Here is a 19,637-nt window from a genome sequence, read left to right on the forward strand (position 1 = left end):
CGTCAAGTGCTCTTATTTTGGTTCAGCTTCCTGTTTGTCCCCCTGTGTGCTGCTGTCACCTCATCTGGGGCTGATTGGCAACTGGCCACACCTGTAGTCAATCAGCCCGCTCCAATTTGGACCCACTTTGTCTTCCAGTCAGTGCTGGATCATTGTCGTTGCCACATGTCGCGTTGATGTCATTTTCTACTTGTCATTCCTACTGGTCGTGTGAATGCAGCGTAGCGGTAAGCTATATTTGGTAGATGTTTTGTTGCTTACTGTTTTTTGTTCCCTGTTTGTTCATAGCCCTTAGTTTGTTATATCCGACCACGTGCATGCTTTTTGTTTGTACCCTTTGTTTGTTCTAGTTGTATTTTATATTAAAATCATGTTTGCTCACTCCATGCCTGCTTCCAACTCTGCATTTTAGGGTTCGTCAACAAATAATCCTGACATTTCTAAAGATGGTAGTAAGTCAGATGCTGTAATTAAGCAATTTGTTCAGTATAGGAATTGTAGTGTGTGTCATTCTGAGGGATTGTTCTCATATTTTGCCCTTCCTGTAGTTAAACAAGGATTAGAAAGACCTCAGCTTTGTAATTGTAACAGTAATGATTCCTGCAGATAACATAACGGGCCATAAACGTTACAGGCTATGAATAGACATTCTCCAGAAGGCCTATAAAAGAAGCATGAGCTCATAAGTCAGACCATCTTTGCCAAGGAAGGAGTATTCCAAGTCTTTTTTTTTTTTTCTTCTTTAAAAAAAATGTAATTACGAAAGCGCTATGGTGGTTAAATCTTTTCCTAGCACAGGGTGTAAAAAAACAAACAAAAAAACAATACCAGTGTGAGCGTCTTTTTTTTTTTACACATTTGCTTCCCCTCCGGTGACTCATGCAACTTGGAGCAGTGACCTGTTTAACCCTTCACTTTGCTCTGCAGCACTTTGCACACACAAAGATGTACAAGAAGTGCACACATAGCTCCGACCAACGTACTTTAGCACAGGAGTGCAAAATAACAGCTATCTATTCAGCTTTGGATGTACTTAACAAGGTAAGAGAAGTCATTTGGACAAAAAACAACTACAACCAATACATTAAGGCCATGACTTAAGAAGAAGTCATTATTTCTCAAAAAGTATTTTAAATGTTATTAGTATTTTACACTTTTTTATATTTTTAAATATATTAATAATCATAAAAAGCTCTCCTTTTTTTATTTTAATTTTTAAATTTCAGATATTTCCCGCTCATCAATAATCATATTTAACAATATTTTGATTACATCATTTAAAAATAAAAATTGCATATGATCAAATCAATCAATATTTATTTATATAGCCCTAAATCACGAGTGCCTCAAAGGGCTGCACAAACCACGACATCCTCGATACAAAAACAAAAAAAATAAAAAATAATGTAATTGTATTGAAAAAATAGGAATAAAATACATTTTTATCTTGTTTAGAAAACATTTGAGCAATTTTTTATTCGGCAGTTTATTTATAATTAACCAACAAAACTATTGAGTGTTTGAGAAACCTCATAATAAAATGGATTACTTACTCACGAATGAATCAGCGCTTGTATTCATTTTACTAAAAACATTTTGGACAATTCAATGCCCTAAAATAAAAAAATTATAATTTTGTCAGAGTTAATTGTTGACGAACCCCAAGATGCAGAGATGGAGGCAGGCATTTGATAGGAAAACATGATTTAATAAAGATACTAAGACAAAAAACAAAAAAAAGGTACAAACAAAAAGCGCGCACGTGGGCGGATAACAAACAAAAAGAGCTAGCATGGGATCTAGAAAAAAAAACAGAGCTTAGCATGGAAGCTAGCAAAAACAAAAAGGCCTAGCATGGAAACTAGCAGGTATCGAGCAGGAAACAGAAGTCGTTCATATAATATGAAAACAAAATTGGGAACAAAAGACAGTAAGTTAAAAACCGCAATCAAATGTAGCTTACCGCACCGCTGCATTGACAAGACATGCTAAGGATACGACACGACAGGTAGCGATGACAAGAGTGACAAGAAGTGACAATACATGACAATAATCCAGCACTCGACTTGAGGACAAAACAGGTTCAAATAGGAACGGGCTGATTGACACCAGGTGTGGCCAGGTGCCAATAAGCCGCAGCTGAGGGCAAACAGCGCTCAGAGAGAAAGACAGGAAATGACCAAAATAAAAGCACAAAGACATACACACAGGAAAAACTAAAACAAAACAAAACTGTCAGTGGCGAACCTGACAAATTTAAAGGAAGAGTGGAAGCTGTTTGGATAACTAACAATAGATTGTATAAGGTAAATGATTAAAATAGTAATATTTGCAGCAGCGCAATGGTTCTTTGCGCTTCTGCAAATATTACTATTTTAATCATGTAGTATGAAAACAAACTTGGAAGCAGGGAACAAAAGGCAGTAAGCTAAAAACCGCAATCAAATGTAGCTTACCGCAACGCTGCATTGACAAGACATGCTAAGGACACGACACGACAGGTAGCGACGACAAGAGTGACAAGAAGTGACAATACATGACAATAATGCAGCACTCGACTTGAGGACAAAACGGCTTCAAATAGGAGCGGGCTGATTGACACCAGGTGTGGCCAGGTGCCAATAAGCCGCAGCTGAGGGGCAAACAGCGCTCAGGGAGAAAGACAGGAAATGACCAAAATAAAGTGCTGACAGGAAACAAAGACATACACAGAGGAAAAACTAAAACAAAACTGTCAGGGGCGAACCTGACAAATCTAAAGAAGAGTGAAAGCTGTTTGGATAACTAATAGATTTTAGAAGGTAAATGATTAAAATAGTAATATTTTAAGTAAATAATGGAACAAACTATAATTGACTGTTTAGATGCTGGTTTTGTGGTTTGTCTATTTCTAACATTTTATTATTCGAAACATCCATCCATCCATTTTCTACCACTTCTTCCCTTTAGGGTCGCTGGTGCCTATCTCAGCCACTATCAGGCGGAAGGCGGTGTACACCTTGGACAAGTCGCCTTCTCATCCCACTTATTCAAAACAATTATAAAGTGTGAAGTGAAGTGAATTATATTTATATAGCTCTTTTCTCTAGTGACTCAAAGCGCTTTACATTGTGAAACCCAATATCTAAGTTACATTTAAACCCGTGTGGGTGGCACTGGGAGCAGGTGGGTAAAGTGTCTTGCCCAAGGACACAACGGCAGTGACTAGGATGGCGGAAGCGGGAATCGAACCTGCAACCCTCAAGTTGCTGGCACGGCCACTCTGCCAACCGAGCTAATCATATACTGTATGTTCATATTCCATCCATTCATCCGTTTTCTACCGCTTATTCCCTTTTGGGATCGCGGGGGGCGCTGGTGCCTATCTCAGCTACAATCGGGCGGAAGGCGGGGTACACCCTGGACAAGTCGCCACCTCATCGCAGGGCATATTCTGCAATTACAATGTTAAATAGTTGTATTTTAATTTGGGCTACACTGAACCTATTTAAATTAAAATACAACTATTTAACATTATAATTGCAGAATATGCCCTGCGATGAGGTAGCGACTTGTCCAGGGTGTACCCCGCCTTCCGCCCGATTGTAGCTGAGGTAGGCGCCAGCGCCCCCGTGACCCCAAAAAAGGGAATAAGCGGTAGAAAATGGATGGATGGATGGAGGGTTCAGTGTAATCTTTCATTGTAGATTAGATTTGTTTATTTTTGACAATATTTGACATTATTTTCGCTGATTTTATTTAATCGAAAATATCTTGTTTTTTCTAGCGTCCGCGCGTGTGCCGTCTGACAGAAGAATGACAAGATGTTATGAGCCGTGAGTCCTGTGGAAGATGCATCCAGCGAGGAGAGCGCCTCAATTATTTGGGGTGAGCTTGCAACGAGATATACTGCAGGAGTGTATGAGGTATTTGAGAAAAGAAAAAAAAAAACACAATTGAGAACATTTTCCCCGCTGAGCGTCCACATATGGGCGATGCGTGCAGCCGGTGCCTTCTGTCCTCATTCCAAATGTTTTCACGTAAATCCAAGCTATAAATTCATATATGAGTTGGCCGTATGTGAAAGTGCAGCAGACGTTAGCTGCCAGCTGGTTTAAAAGTGCAGCCCTTTTTGTGTTTCAGGGTCAGCAGTCGTCTTAAGGGTGTGGTTGCACTTGGACTATACAAACACATGTATGCTATACACACACCTTCTATGGGCCACACAAACTCAACATTGACTTTGTTATGCCTTTTAAGCTGCTTGTGCTCACAAAAACATGGCATCTTTTAAACCAGGGGTCGGGAACCTTCTTGGCTGAGAGAGCCAAGAAGCCAAATATTTTAAAATGTATTTCCCTAAGAGCCGTATAATATTTTTTTTAACACTGAACACAACTAAACGCGTGCATTTTTAAGTAAGACCAGCATTTCCAGAGTATAATAGGTCTCCCACCCAATCAGTGGACAAATAAAATAAAAATCAATCAATCAATGTTTATTTATATAGCCCCAAATCACAAATGTCTCAAAGGGCTGCACAAATCATTACGACTACAACATCCTCGGAAGAACCCACAAAAGGGCAAGGAAAACTCACACCCAGTGGGCAGGGAGAATTCACATCCAGTGGGACGCCAGTGACAATGCTGACTATGAGAAACCTTGGAGAGGACCTCAGATGTGGGCAACCCCCCCCCCTCTAGGGGACCGAAAGCAATGGATGTCGAGCGGGTCTAACATGATACTGTGAAAGTTCAATCCATAGTGGCTCCAACACAGCCGCGAGAGTTCAGTTCAAGCGGATCCAAGACAGCAGCGAGAGTCCCGTCCACAGGAAACCATCTCAAGCGGAGGCGGATCAGCAGCGTAGAGATGTCCCCAACCGATACAGGCGAGCGGTCCATCCTGGGTCTCGACTCTGGACAGCCAGTACTTCATCCATGGTCATCGGACCGGACCCCCTCCACAAGGGAGAGTGGGACATAGGAGAAAAAGAAAAGAAACGGCAGATCAACTGGTCTAAAAAGGGAGTCTATTTAAAGGCTAGAGTATACAGATGAATTTTAAGGTGAGACTTAAATGCTTCTACTGAGGTGGCATCTCGAACTTTTACCGGGAGGGCATTCCAGAGTACTGGAGCCCGAAATGAAAACGCTCTATAGCCCGCAGACTTTTTTTGGGCTCTAGGAATCACTAATAAGCCGGAGTCCTTTGAATGCAAATTTGCAGGTGAGCCAGTACAGGCGTAACGTGATCACACTTTCTTGTCAAAAGTCTAGCAGCCGCATTTTTTACCAACTGTAATCTTTTAATGCTAGACATGGGGAGACCCGAAAATAATACGTTACAGTAATCGAGACGAGACGTAACAAACGCATGGATAATGATCTCAGCGTCTTTAGTGGACAAAATGGAGCGAATTGTAGCGATATTACGGAGATGAAAGAAGGCCGTTTTAGTAACGGTTTTAATGTGTGACTAAAAGGAGAGAGTTGGGTCAAAGATAATACCCAGATTTTTTACCGAGTCGCCTTGTTTAATTGTTTGGTTGTCAAATGTTAGAGTTGTATCATTAAATAGAGGTCAGTGTCTAGCCTATGCTACTATACTATAAATAAAGATGTATGATCAAAAGTGAAGCCACAATAGTTAATAACCAATTTAATGAAATCATAATTTTTAAGCCTACGGTAGGAGCCGACTAATTACCACAATTTTCTCACCGAAACCTGCCGGTTGACATGTGGTAGAGGACAATATTCCCTTGACCGCTCTGTTCCATAGTAAAGCTTCACCTTCGGGAACGTAAACAAGGAAACACCGGCTGTGTTTGTGTTGCTAAAGACAGCCGCAATACACCGCTTCCCACCTACATCTTTCTTCTTTGACGTCTCCATTATTAATTGAACAAATTGCAAAAGATTCAGCAACACAGATGTCCAGAATACTGTGGAATTATGCGATTAAAGCAGACGACTTATAGCTGGGATCGGACTGGAACAAAATGTCCGCTACAATCCGTGACATCACCCGCACGCGTCACGTTTTCAGCAGGATAATTCCTGTGAAATTTAAAATTGCAATTTAGTAAACTAAAAGGATAGGATAGTTTAGAATAGATCTTTATTGTCATTCCACAAGTACAACAAAATGTCATTTTCTGCACAGTCCCACTAAGAGCAGACATACGTTACAGGGGGGGACAAGACGAGACCGCCAACGGTTGACATTGGGAGAGGGGGGGCGAGGAAAAAAAAAACATCAGTCTAAGGCTAGACCAGGGGTCGGGAACCTTTTTGTCTGAGAGAGCCAAGAAGCCAAATATTTTAAAATGTATTTCCCTAAGAGCCATGTAATATTTTTTTTAACACTGAACACAACTAAATGCGTGCATTTTTAAGTAAGACCAACATTTCCAGAGTATAATAGGTCTCTTATTCTTTGTAACATTGTTATTCTGAAGCTAACCGTGGAGGGGGTGTGGCCTGCGGGCCTGCAGCAAAGCAGGATGTTGCCAGGACCGGCCTAGAAATCAGCGACAGGTGCGTAGATGGCCCACCTGGGCCCTGTTATCCAATCACCTGTCGCTCTGTTATAAGCAGCAGCCAGGAGGAGAGACAGGGTTGGGGCTGGAGCCAGAGGGCGAATGAGGATGAAAGAGAAAAAGACAATTGCTGGAAAGCAACTGAGAGACTAATTGAAAAAACAACAATATTTTAACCCTAAAACAGGCTCTCATGTCGGTGTTTGGTGGTCTGAAGAACCCCCAGGAGGGCAAGCCCAACACTAACCAATAATAAATCAATTACTTCTTACCATTAACGCAACTTCTTGAACATAAAAATGCATGAGAATGTTTTATATTTTGAATGTTATTTTTAACACTGCGATTACAAGTGGAATTAATCATTACTTATCCTGTTAAGCAATGTCAGCTCAGATTAATCAGAGAGCCAGATGCAGTCATCAAAAGAGCCACAGGTTCCCTGCCCCTGTTTTAAACTTTAGTTTAAAAAATATTAGGGGTGTGGGGAAAAAAATCGATTCGAATATGAATCGGGATTCTCACGTTGTGCGATTTAGAATCGATTAACAAAACAATACCATAATGCAATCCAATTCCAAAACCAAACCTGATCCAGCAACACTCAGAACTGCAATAAACAGAGCACTTGAGAGGAGACACAAACACCACACAGAACAAACCAAAAGTAGTGAAACAAAAATTAATATTATCAACAACAGTATCAATATTAGTTATAATTTCAACATAGCAGTGATTAAAAATCCCTCACTGACATTATCATTAGACATTTATAAAAATAAAAAAAAAGAACAATAGTGTCACAGTGGCTTACACTTGCATGGCATCTCATAAGCTTGACAACACACTGTGTCCAATGTTTTCACAAAGATAAAATAAGTCGTATTTTTGGTTCGTTTAATAGTTACAACAAATTTACATTATTGCAATCAATTGATAAAACATTGTCCTTTACAATTATAAAAGCTTTTTTACAAAAATCTACTACTCTGCTAGCATGTCAGCAGACTGGGGTAGATCCTGCTGAAATCTATGTATTGAATGAATACAGAATCCTTTTGAATCGGGAAAAATATTGTTTTTGAATCGAGAATCGTGTTGAATTGAAAAAAGAAATCGATTTTGAATCGAGTCGTGACCCCAAGACTCGATATTGAATCGAATCGTGGGACACCCAAAGATTCGCAGCCCTATAAGATTTGTACTTTTTGCAGTCTGACAGGACTATTTAATTGTTGGGATCTACATTGCCCCGAAAAACAAAAATAAGGTTTTGTTTAGCGCTGACACGATTCCTCAATTAATTCCATTACAAAATATATTCGAATAATTTTTGCTGCCTTCAGGCGTTATAGATTTCATTTTATTAGGGACCGAAGTCCCTTTGGGACAGAGGACCCTATTGAATTTCTAAGGTTTTATAATTATTGTTTTTATTATTCTTATTATACCGCCGCCTCTTTGAGCTGTAATTTGACCCCCTTAATATTCTTCAAAACTCACCAAATTTGACACACACATCAGGACTAGCGAAATTTGCGATCAAAAAACCAAACCCCAAAACTCAAAATTGCGCTCTAGCGCCCCATAAAAAGAAAACATACACAAAACTGTCTGTAACTTCCAGTAGGAATGTCGTAGAAACATGAAACAAAAACCACTATGTAGGTCTTAGTTAGACCTATATTTCGTCCACTGAGACCCCCCGGCTAAAATCAACAGGAAGGTTGCTATTCCCACTTCAATACAAAAGTTGGCTTAAAAATTTTGCTTTTTTTCCCAACATTATCTCCTCTGAGGCCGTTTGCCGTTTCGGCTTCAAATAAGCACAGAAGAGAGATTGAACCCTTCTGATTAAAAGTTAAAGAAAGGGACGGCATAGCTCGGTTGGTAGAGTGGCCGTGCCAGCAACTTGAGGGTTGCAGGTTCGATTCCCGCTTCCGCCCTTCTAGTCACTGCCGTTGTGTCCTTGGGCAAGGCACTTTACCCACCTGCTCCCAGTGCCACCCACACTGGTTTAAAAATGTAACTTAGATATTGGGTTTCACTATGTAAAGCACTTTGAGTCACTAGAGAAAAGCGCTATATAAATATAAAAAAATATATAATTCACAATTTTAATTACTACCCTGGTTTGGATTTTATGAGCCCGCAAAGAACCATTGCGCTGCTGTTGTCACAAAATGGCGGCTTTCTGCACAGACAAAACTTTAGGACTGTCATACACACATGAAATAAAAACCTCAATATAGGTCTCACTGAGACCTATATTTCATACACTGACCGCCCCCAACTAAAATCAACAGAAAGTTTGCTATTCCCACTTCAATACAACAATTGCATTACATTCACCAGGCATTAGAGCAGGGGTGTCAAACTCAAATACAGAGTGGACCAAAATTTAAAACTGAACAAAGCCGTGAGCGAAGGTTGAAAAAATTTACCTTTTAATAGGGAACCGAACAAGTTTTGCATCGAATATTGAACAAGTAAGGTTTATATAACTTTATAGTGACATGCAAAGTCGAGTTTCAAATTATCCATCCATCCATCCATTTTCTACTGCTTATCCCTTCTGGGGGCGCTGGAGCCTATCACAGCTGCATTCAGGCGGAAGGCAGGGTACACCATGGACAAGTCATGACCTCATCACAGGGCCAACACAGATAGACAGACAACATTCACACACTAGGGCCAATTTAGTGTTGCCAATCAACCTATCAATAATAATAAAATATCAATGGCATATCAAATACAATTTAAATAAAAATTGAGGGGTTGCGGGGGGTGTATATTGTGGCGTCCCGGAAGAGTTAGTGCTGCAAGGGGTTCTGGGTATTACGTGTGTTACGGTGCAGATGTTCTCCGGAAATGTGTTAGTCATTCTTGTTTGGTGTGGCTTCCCAGTGTGGCGCATATTTGTAACAGTGTTAAAGTCGTTTATAGGGCCACCCTCAGTGTGACCTGTATGGCTGTTGACTAAGTATGCTTTGCATTCACTCGTGTGATTGGGCTGGCACGTTGTTAGTATGGCGGAAAAGCAGACGTGACGACATTTTGTAGAAGACGCTGAAGGCAATGCCTTTCAGGCTCGCCCCCAATATTGTTGTCCGGGGAGAAATTCGGAAGAATGGTTGCCCAGGGAGACTTTCGGGAGGTGCAGTGAAATTCGGGAGTCTCTCGGGAAAATCGTGCGGGTTGGCAAACGCGTTGTTACAGCGGCACCGCCCCTGTATAATACAGGCGGGCCAGCTCTGATCTTAATTTGATATTACCTCAAGGGCCAGAGTTTGACACCCATGCATTAGAGCAGGGGTGTCAAACTCAAATACAGAGTGGGCCAAAATGTAAAACTGAACAAAGCCGCAGGCCAAGGTGGAACAAATTCACCTTTTAATAGGGACCCAAACAAGTTTTGCATTAAATATTGAACAAGCAAGGCTTATATAACTTTAGTGACATGCAAAATCCAGTTTCAAATAGTAATAATAATAATTAAAAAAATATCAATGGCATATCAAATAAAATGTAAATAAAAATTGTATGCCTTTTTTACTATTTGCAATCTTTTGAGGTAAATATAAATTTTTTTCCACGGGCTAATACATTTGAAAATAAAATAACAATAATGAATGAACCAAACATTCAAGCCTTGAAGTAGAAAGAGAAAATGCATGAATAAAACGTTAATTATTGGTCAGTTTGCTGGAAGTTTCCCGGAAGAGTTAGTGCTGCAAGGGGTTCTGGGTATTTGTTCTGTGGTGTTACGGTGCGGATGATCACCCGAAATGTGTTTGTCATTCTTGTTAGGTGTGGGTTCACAGTGTGGCGCATATTTGTAACGGTGCTTAAGTTGTTTATACGGCCACCCTCAGTGTGACCTGTATGGCTGTTGACCAAGTATGACTTGCATTCACTTGTGTGTGTGTGATTGATTGAAACTTTTATTAGTAGGTTGCACAGTACAGCACATATTTTGTACAATCAGAAGTGGGTAGAGTAGCCAGAAATTGTACTCAAGTAAGAGTACTGTTACTTTAGAGTTTTATTACTCAAGTAAAAGTAAGGAGTAGTCACCCCAATATTTACTTGAGTGAAAGTCAAAAGTATGTTGTGAAAAAACTACTCAAGTAAATAAATGGGTTGTACTTGTATAGCGCTTTTCTACCTTCGAGGTACTCAAAGCGCTTTGACACTACTTCCACATTTACCCATTCACACACTGATGGAGGGAGCTGCCATGCAAGGCGCTAACCAGCACCCATCAGGAGCAAGGGTGAAATGTCTTGCTCCTGGTACTAGGTGGGAATTGAACCAGGGACGCTCGGGTTGCGCACGGCCACTCGCCCCACTGCGCCACGCCGTCCCGTACCGAGTAACTGATGAGTAACCTGTTTGTTTGATGATGACGGCAACAAGTAATGCACAAAAACATAAAAATAGCAATGAACAAACACAGAGCCAGGAATATCTCTTAAGCAACTAAAACTATAATATATATTAAATAATATATATTTGGTTTTACACCGTATTGAAACATTTTTTGAAAATGACGCTGTTAGTATGGAGGAAAAGCGGACGTGACGACAGGTTGTAGAGAACGCTAAAGGCAGTGCCTTAAATGCACGCCCCCAATATAGTTGTCCAGGTGGAAATCGGTAGAAATTCGGGAAAATGGTTGCCCCGGGAGATTTTCGGGAGGGGCATTGAACTTCGGGAGTCTACCAGGAAAATTAGGAGGGTTGGCATGTATGAGTATTAGCGGTGAATGCGGTGTTAGAGCGGCACCGACGCTGTATAACACCGGCGGCCCAGCTCTAATGCTAAATTGATATTGCCTCAGGGGCCAAATTAAATTACACGGCGGGCCAGAGTTTGACACCCATGGTGTAGACGGCACACACGGAGACTTGTGATGACGTCACAGTTGTGCGCTGTCATTTCCAAGCTCAACAATTGATTGATTGATTGATACTTTTATTAGTAGATTGCACAGTACAGTACATATTCCATACAATTGACCACTAAATGGTAACACCCCAATAAGTTTTTCAACTTGTTTAAGTCGGGGTCCACGTTAATCAATTCATGGTACAAATATATACTATCAACATAATACAGTCATCACACAAGTTAATCATCATAGTATGTACATTGAATTATTTACATTATTTACAATCCGGGGGGTGGGATGAGGAGCTTTGGTTGATATCAGTACTTCAGTCATCAACAATTGCATCAACAGAGAAATGTGGACATTGAAACAGTGTAGGTCTTATTTAGTAGGATATGTACAGCCAGCAGAGAACATAGTGAGTTCACATAGCATAAGAACAAGTATATACATTAGAAGTACATTTGAGTTGTTTATAATCCGGGGAGATGGGATGTGAATGGAGGAGGGTATTAGTAAAGTGTTGAAGTTGCCTAGAGGTGTTGTTTTAGAGCGGTTTTGAAGGAATATAGAGATGCACTTACTTTTATACCTGTTGGGAGTGCATTCCACATTGATGTGGCATAGAAAGAGAATGAGTTAAGACCTTTGTTAGATCGAAATCTGGGTTTAACGTGGTTTGTGGAGCTCCCCCTGGTGTTGTGGTTATGGCGGTCATTTACGTTAAGGAAGTAGTTTGACATGTACTTCGGGATCAAGGAGGTGTAGTGGATTTTATAGACCAGGCTCAGTGCAAGTTGTTTTACTCTGTCCTCCACCCTGAGCCAGCCCACTTTGGAGAATTGGGTTGGATTGAGGTGTGATCTGGGGTGGAGGTCTAAAAGTAACCGGATTAGCTTATTCTACTGCCTTGCTGACTTTAAACACGCTATAAGAGGAATTACTGTACGTTTGAACGTAAACATGCTGCTATTTTCTCGCAACGTTAATAAAAAGCCACATCAAAATAGGCTTTGCGACACTCCTGCTGGCACAAATGACAGTCAGCTGTTTTGGACACGATCGCTGTCGGAGACCTGATGAACACCTTTGACAAGCAAGACGTTTTGCTCTGTGTCATAAGGGAGGTGCAAGCTTATCTTATTTTCTCAGTCCTTTTGTTTAACCACAAACTCATGACGTTCACATACGTGTCCTGCTTCCATGAGCCGGGCGTGACCTCGCGTGTAAAAAAACGATCAAGCAGCTTAAAAAAAGAATGTACCGTCCTCATTGTCGTGTGTGCTGATGTTAAAGTGAATTTTTTTTTTTTTTGTGAATTATATTTATATAGCGCTTTTCTCTAGTGACTCAAAGCGCTTTACATAGTGAAACCCAGTATCTAATTTTACATTTAAAGCAGTGTGGGTGGCACTGGGAGCAGGTGGGTAAAGTGTCTTGCCCAAGGAAACAACGGCAGTGACTAGGATGGCGGAAGCGGGAATCGAACCTGCAACCCTCAAGTTGCTGGCACGGCCACTCTACCAACCGAGCTATGCCGCCCCAAAGACAATATACACTTTAATACACATGCACTATATACATGATAACATGTTTTATATACAAACCCCGTTTCCATATGAGTTGGGAAATTGTGTTAAATGTAAATATAAACAGAATACAAAGATTTGCAAATAATTTTCAACCCATATTCAGTTGAATATGCTACAAAGACAACATATTTGATGTTCAAACTGATTAACATTGTTTTTTTTTTTGTGCAAATTATCATTAACTTTAGAATTTGATGCCAGCAACACGTGACAAAGAAGTTTGGAAAGGTGGCAATACATACAGATAAAGTTGAGGAATGCTCATCAAACGCTTATTTGGAACATCCCACAGGCGTGCAGGCTAATTGGGAACAGGTGGGTGCCGTTCCTGGGCACGCACCTAATCCACTCTTTATGTTTGATTTAATGAAAACTGTTCTTATTGTTTTATTTTTGATACTGAGAATATAGTTTTATTTTAACTTTCTCAGGGAGTATTAAGGTCTAATTTTATATATATGGTACTCCGGCTTCCTCCCACTTCCAAACACATGCACCTGGGGATAGGTTGATTGGCAACACTGAATTGGCCCTAGTGTGTGAATGTTGTCTATCTGTGTTGGCCCTGTGATGAGGTGGGGACTTGTCCAGGGTGTACCCCACCTTCCGTCCGATTGTAGCTGAGCTAGGCACCAGCGCCCCCCGCCACCCCAAAGGGAATAAGCGGTATCATTAACTTTAGAATTTGATGCCAGCAACACGTGACAAAGAAGTTGGAAAAGGTGGCAATACATACTGATAAAGTTGAGGAATGCTCATCAAACGCTTATTTGGAACATCCCACAGGGGTGCAGGCTAATTGGGAACAGGTGGGTGCCGTTACTGGGCACCCACCTAATCCACTTTTTATGTTTGATATAATGAAAACTGTTCTTATTGTTTTATTTTAACTTTCTCAGGGAGTATTTTGGTCTAATTTTATATATATGGTACTCCGGCTTCCTCCCACTTCCAAAAACATGCACCTGGGGATAGGTTGATTGGCAACACTAAATTGGCCCTAGTGTGTGAATGTGAGTGTGAACGTTGTCTGTCTATCTGTGTTGGCCCTGCGATGAGGTGGCGACTTGTCCAGGGTGTATCCCGCCTTCCGCCCGATTGTAGCTGAGCTAGGCACCAGCGCCCCCCGCCACCCCAAAGGGAATAAGCGGTAGAAAATGGATGGATGGATGGATGTGTTTTCATCTCAAACATGTTAGTATGGCAAAATAAACATTAATTACTATTTTGCATGCAAAGAATGCAATGAACTGTATTGCATTCTTAAAATGTAAAACTGTTGTTGTCATTATTAAGTGGTTTGTCTTTTTATATTGTTTTATGTATTGTCGGCAGGTTGAAAACAGCTCACTTGTCTATTTAATGCATCTTTATTTGATATGTCTATAGACAAAATACGGAATAAATGTCCAACATGCTAAAACACCAAAATTGTGTGGGGGTTGAATCATTTTGATCACAACTGTAATATGAAAAGAAACTTTGAAGCAGGGAACAAAAGACGATAAGCTGCAAACCACTATCAAATATAGCTTACCGCAACGCTGCATTGACACGATACGACACGACACGACAGGTAGAAACAACAATCAATCAATCAATCAATGTTTACTTATATAGCCCTAAATCACTAGTGTCTCAAAGGGCTGCACAAACCACCACGACATCCTCGGTAGGCCCACATAAGGGCAAGGAAAACTCACACCCAGTGGGACATCGGTGACAATGATGACTATGAGAACCTTAGAGAGGAGGAAAGCAATGGATGTCGAGCGGGTCTAACATGATACTGTGAAAGTTCAATCCATAATGGATCCAACATAGTCGCAAGAGTCCGGTCCAAAGCGGATCCAACACAGCAGCGAGAGTCCCGTTCACAGCGGAGCCAGCAGGAAACCATCCCAAGCGGAGGCGGATCAGCAGCGCAGAGATGTCCCCAGCCGATACACAGGCAAGCAGTACATGGCCACCGGATCGGACCGGACCCCCTCCGCAAGGGAGAGTGGGACATAGAAGAAAAAGAAAAGAAACGGCGACAATAATCCAGCACTGACTGGAGGACCAAAGCAGGTAACATAGGAGCGGGCTGATTGACACCAGGTGTGGCCAGGTTTCAATCAGCCGCAGCTGAGGGCAAAACAGCGCACGGGGAAAAAAACAGGAAACAGACAAAATAAGAGCGCTGACAGGAACTAAAAACAGGAAATACTAAACACACACAGAGGAAAAACTAAAACACAAACAAACTGTCATATCGACAGGCAGATATTTAAGAGATATTTAAGCGTTGACCACACAAATAAAAAAAAACATGATATATAACTTATTTTTTAAAATTCTTTATGGCTGACACTTTTTCAGGTCCCATGAACCAAAGTTTACGGGAGCCCTAAAGGTAAAAAATATTGATATAATTTTTTGCTTTTGAAAAGGAAAACTATCAAAATGGTGCCCACAAGCTTTGATTTTTCCGCGTGCGGCCTTTAGTAAAAAAAATAGTTTGGACCCCCTTGGCTTCCATTGAAGTGATGCAGTGTTTCCTTTGAATACAAAAGCCAGCGGCATGTTTGCTGCATTCACAGACTTGTTATTTCTCTATTTATTTCTCACTCCGGGCAACTTTGGGGGTTATCATGCACAAATACAAAACATATTGAACATCCAACCAGTATTCATAATGCAAAAAAGGGCCATCAGACTGATACATAACACAGGACCCCGAGAACACACTAATGGATTATTTATAAAAAACATTTGATTTAAAACTACCAGATCTCATCCAACTCAAGACTGCCCAAATGATTTATAAAGCAAGTAAAGATTTACTTCCAACAGGGCTACAGAGAAGATTTTTTACAAAGAGAAGGGAATTATAATTTAAGAGGAGAACTACTTTTTAAGATCCGATATTGTAGAACAACGCAGAAACGGATGAGTATAACAATAGCAGGGGTTAAAATATGGAACTGTTTAAAGGATGAAATAAAACACAGCACCAACATAAACCAGTTTAAAAAGCTTTTTAAATCATTTATCATTAGTAAATATAAGAAAGAAGAGCAAACATTGTTTTAGAAAGACAATAATATATATGTATATAAATACAATGTATGATTTCATAATTATACATATAGGTTGTATTAAAATGTATATATTACCACTTTATATGGAATTTAAATGAATTGTGTATATATATGTATATATATATATATATATGTATGTATGTATATATGTATGTATGTATGTATATATATATGTGTGTATGTATGTATGTGTGTGTGTGGGACGGCGTGGGAGAGTGGCCGTGCGCAACCCGAGGGTCCCTGGTTCAAATCCCGCCTAGTACCAACCCCGTCACGTCCGTTTTGTCCTGAGCAAGACACTTCACCCTTGCTCCTGATGGGTGCTGGTTGGCGCCTTGCATGGCAGCTCCCTCCATCAGTGTGTGAATGTGTGTGTGAATGGGTAAATGTGGAAGTAGTGTCAAAGCGCTTTGAGTAACTTGAAGGTAGAAAAGCGCTATACAAGTACAACCCATTTATTTATTTATTTATTTATTTATTTATATATATATATATATATATATATAAGTGTACAAATGTATATGTTTGATTTAAATGTTAAACTGTGTATATGAGACGTGTGCTACATATATGTTGCTTATATATTGTTTAAAAAAAAAAAGTAATATAAGTGAAGCATGTTTTAGATTTTATATATTTTGAAGCTTGTTCTTCTTGTGATGGGGTAAGTTTGTATAAGCGTTGCTTCAACCTACACCCTTTCGGCTCAATCATTGCTCAAATGAGTGTTTTTTTTTTTTTTTTTTTTTCTTTTCTTGTTGTTGTTCTTTGTTTTATGTGAAGATTGCCGAAATAAAAAAAAAAATACATTGATATCGGAGGAACTGATATTCGTTCCTTCCACTAATAAGCAAACTGGTCCAACTTGCCATTCAGCATCACTCGCTAAACTGTTTGCCTGCCCCCCCAAAAAATGATGGTGCATACATTGGTGCTCAGCAGGCCAGACACATTTCCAAACAAACTGGATGTACTTTTTCAAAGCCAGCGTAAAACCTGTTCATTACAGGAAATATGTGCCTCCAGAAATCTGAAATAGGTTTTGTTTTCACTGTAAGCCCACATGATGCAAATAAACAAGTGTGTGTCTACATGGGTGTGTTCGCATGCAGGAAGGTGTGTCTTTTGTAACTAACAGCAGCAACACAAATATTTGGAGGGCACTCGTGATTGCATGACCTTGAATCAGCATTAACCTCACAAAAAAAAAAGCGAACTGGTCTAATCTTACTCGTTAATGATAATAATACCCTTCCAGTGCTATTTTCAGCCAACAGTGGTTGAAGTCAGACTCATTTATAGCCTGCTAACTACTCTGTACTCTGGTTTTTTTTTTAGTTTCTGAGGGAAAATAGATGAGTGCAGAGACCTCAGACCACAGCACGAAACGACGTCAGGCCCATTAAAGAAATGCCAGAAGTAAGTAGAGGGTGCTCCCTTTGGAGGCGCGTGTAACACAGTGGTGTGGAATAATGCAAACTGAATATTCAGATTTTATGCCCATTGAACCGTCACACGACTAATAATTGCAAAACATCAGGTTGAAAGTAGGGTTAGGGTGGAGTAACAGGTAGGGTTAGAGAGAAAAATGACTGGCATTTATTATTTTTTTTAGAATTCTTAAATAACGTGATAGACATGAAACTCCTGCATTACAAGTGTCATTTTCCCACACGTGCAAGGGCGTTTTTTTTTTTTTTTTGTCATGTTTTTTTTTTTTTTAACCATGCCCTGTCAGCTGACGAGACACACCCTTGGAAAAACACACTCAGGGAGGAGTAAACAAGCTTGTTTCCACTGTGTGACTTGTATTTCATCACCCATCCCAGTCGATCCACCAAAAGACCGTCGAAAACGACATTCCTCCTTGAAAAAGGTCTTTAAAACTGTAAATGCCATCTGCTTTTACAATATTTTAAAGACTTAAAGACAATGGAATTACAAACCCCGTTTCCATTTGAGTTGGGAAATTGTTTTGGATGTAAATATAAACGGAATACATCCATCCATTTTCTACCGCTTATTCCCATTGGGGTCGCGGGGGGCGCTGGTGCCTGTCTCAGCTACAATCGGGCGGAAGGCAGGGTACACCCTGGACAAGTCGCTACCTCATCGCAGGGCCAACACAGATAGACAGACAACATTCACACTCACATTCACACACTAGGGCCAATTTAGTGTTGCCAATCAACCTATCCCCAGGTGCATGTCTTTGGAAGTGGGAGGAGCCTATCCCCAGGTGCATGTCTTTGGAAGTGGGAGGAAGCTGGAGTACCCGGAGGGAACCCACGCATTCACGGGGAGAACATGCAAACTCCACACAGAAAGATCCCGGGCCTGGATTTGAAACCAGGACTGCAGGAACTTCGTATTGTGAGGCAGACGCACTAACCCCTCTGCCACCGTGAAGCCCCAGTGGGTTTACAATATAACTAAAACAATTCCTACTTACTTAAGTGTCCCATGTGATGTCTGTAGGAGTGTCTTCATGCATTTTTGTACCTGATATCCTAATGTAATCAAGTGTCGTTAGCATTAGCTAATATGCTAACATATTTACAAGTGTCTGTGTTAGTATTATTAACATACATTCTGTTTGTGTTGTTTCACTTTCACAAATTCCTCAGTAAATTACAATGATTTGCAAATCCTTTTCAACCCATATTCAATTGAATCCACTACAAATACAACATATTTGATGTTCAAACTCATAAACTTTATTTTTTTTTGCAAATAATAATTAACTTAGAATTTCATGGCTGCAACAGGTGCCAAAGTAGTTGGGAAAGGGCATGTTCACCACTGTGTTACATCACCTTTTCTTTTAACAACACTCAATAAATGTTTGGGGACTAATTGTTGAAGCTTTGAAAGTGGAATTCTTTCCCATTCTTGTTTCATGTAGAGCTTCAGTCGTTCAACAGTCGTATTTTACGCTTCATAATGCGCCACACATTTTCAAAGGGAGACAGGTCTGGACTGCAGGAGGGCCAGGAAAATACCGGCACTCTTTTTTTTACGAAGCCACGTTGTTGTAACACGTGCTGAATGTGGCTTGGCATTGTCTTGCTGAAATAAGCAGGGGCGTCCATTAAAAAGACGGCGCTTAGATGACAACATATGTTGTTCCAAAACCTGTATGTACCTTTCAGCATCCATGGTGCCTTCACAGATGTGTAAGTTACCCATGCCTTGGGCACTAATACACCCCCATGCCGCCCATTGGGGGCGGCATAGCTCGGTTGGTAGAGTGGCCGTGTCAGCAACTTGAGGGTTGCAGGTTCGATTCCCGCTTGTGCCGTCCTAGTTACTGCCGTTGTGTCCTTGGGCAAGACACTTTACCCACCTGCTCCCAGTGCCACCCACACTGGTTTAAATGTAACTTAGATATTGGGTGTCACTATGTAAAGCGCTTTGAGTCACTTGAGAAAAGCGCTATATAAATATAATTCACTTCACTTCACCATACCATCACAGATGCTGGCTTTTGAACTTTGTGTCGATAACAGTCTGGATGGTTCGCTTCCCCTTTGGTCCGGATG

General features: G+C 40.6%; 1 protein-coding gene and 1 long non-coding RNA gene across 5 annotated transcripts in view; both read left to right on the forward strand.

Moving 5' to 3' along the window:
- tafa5a (TAFA chemokine like family member 5a) overlaps positions 1-19,637 on the forward strand; it is an 816,691-nt gene that overhangs the window by 483,247 nt on the left and 313,807 nt on the right. The window lies entirely within an intron of this gene.
- On the forward strand, positions 99-5,086 carry LOC133561190 (uncharacterized). The gene is made up of 3 exons (XR_009808604.1): positions 99-227; positions 3,767-3,867; positions 4,123-5,086. It is a non-coding gene; the product is annotated as an uncharacterized LOC133561190 (long non-coding RNA).

This window comes from Nerophis ophidion, linkage group LG10, assembly GCF_033978795.1.
Source record: "Nerophis ophidion isolate RoL-2023_Sa linkage group LG10, RoL_Noph_v1.0, whole genome shotgun sequence".
Lineage (NCBI taxonomy): Eukaryota > Metazoa > Chordata > Actinopteri > Syngnathiformes > Syngnathidae > Nerophis > Nerophis ophidion.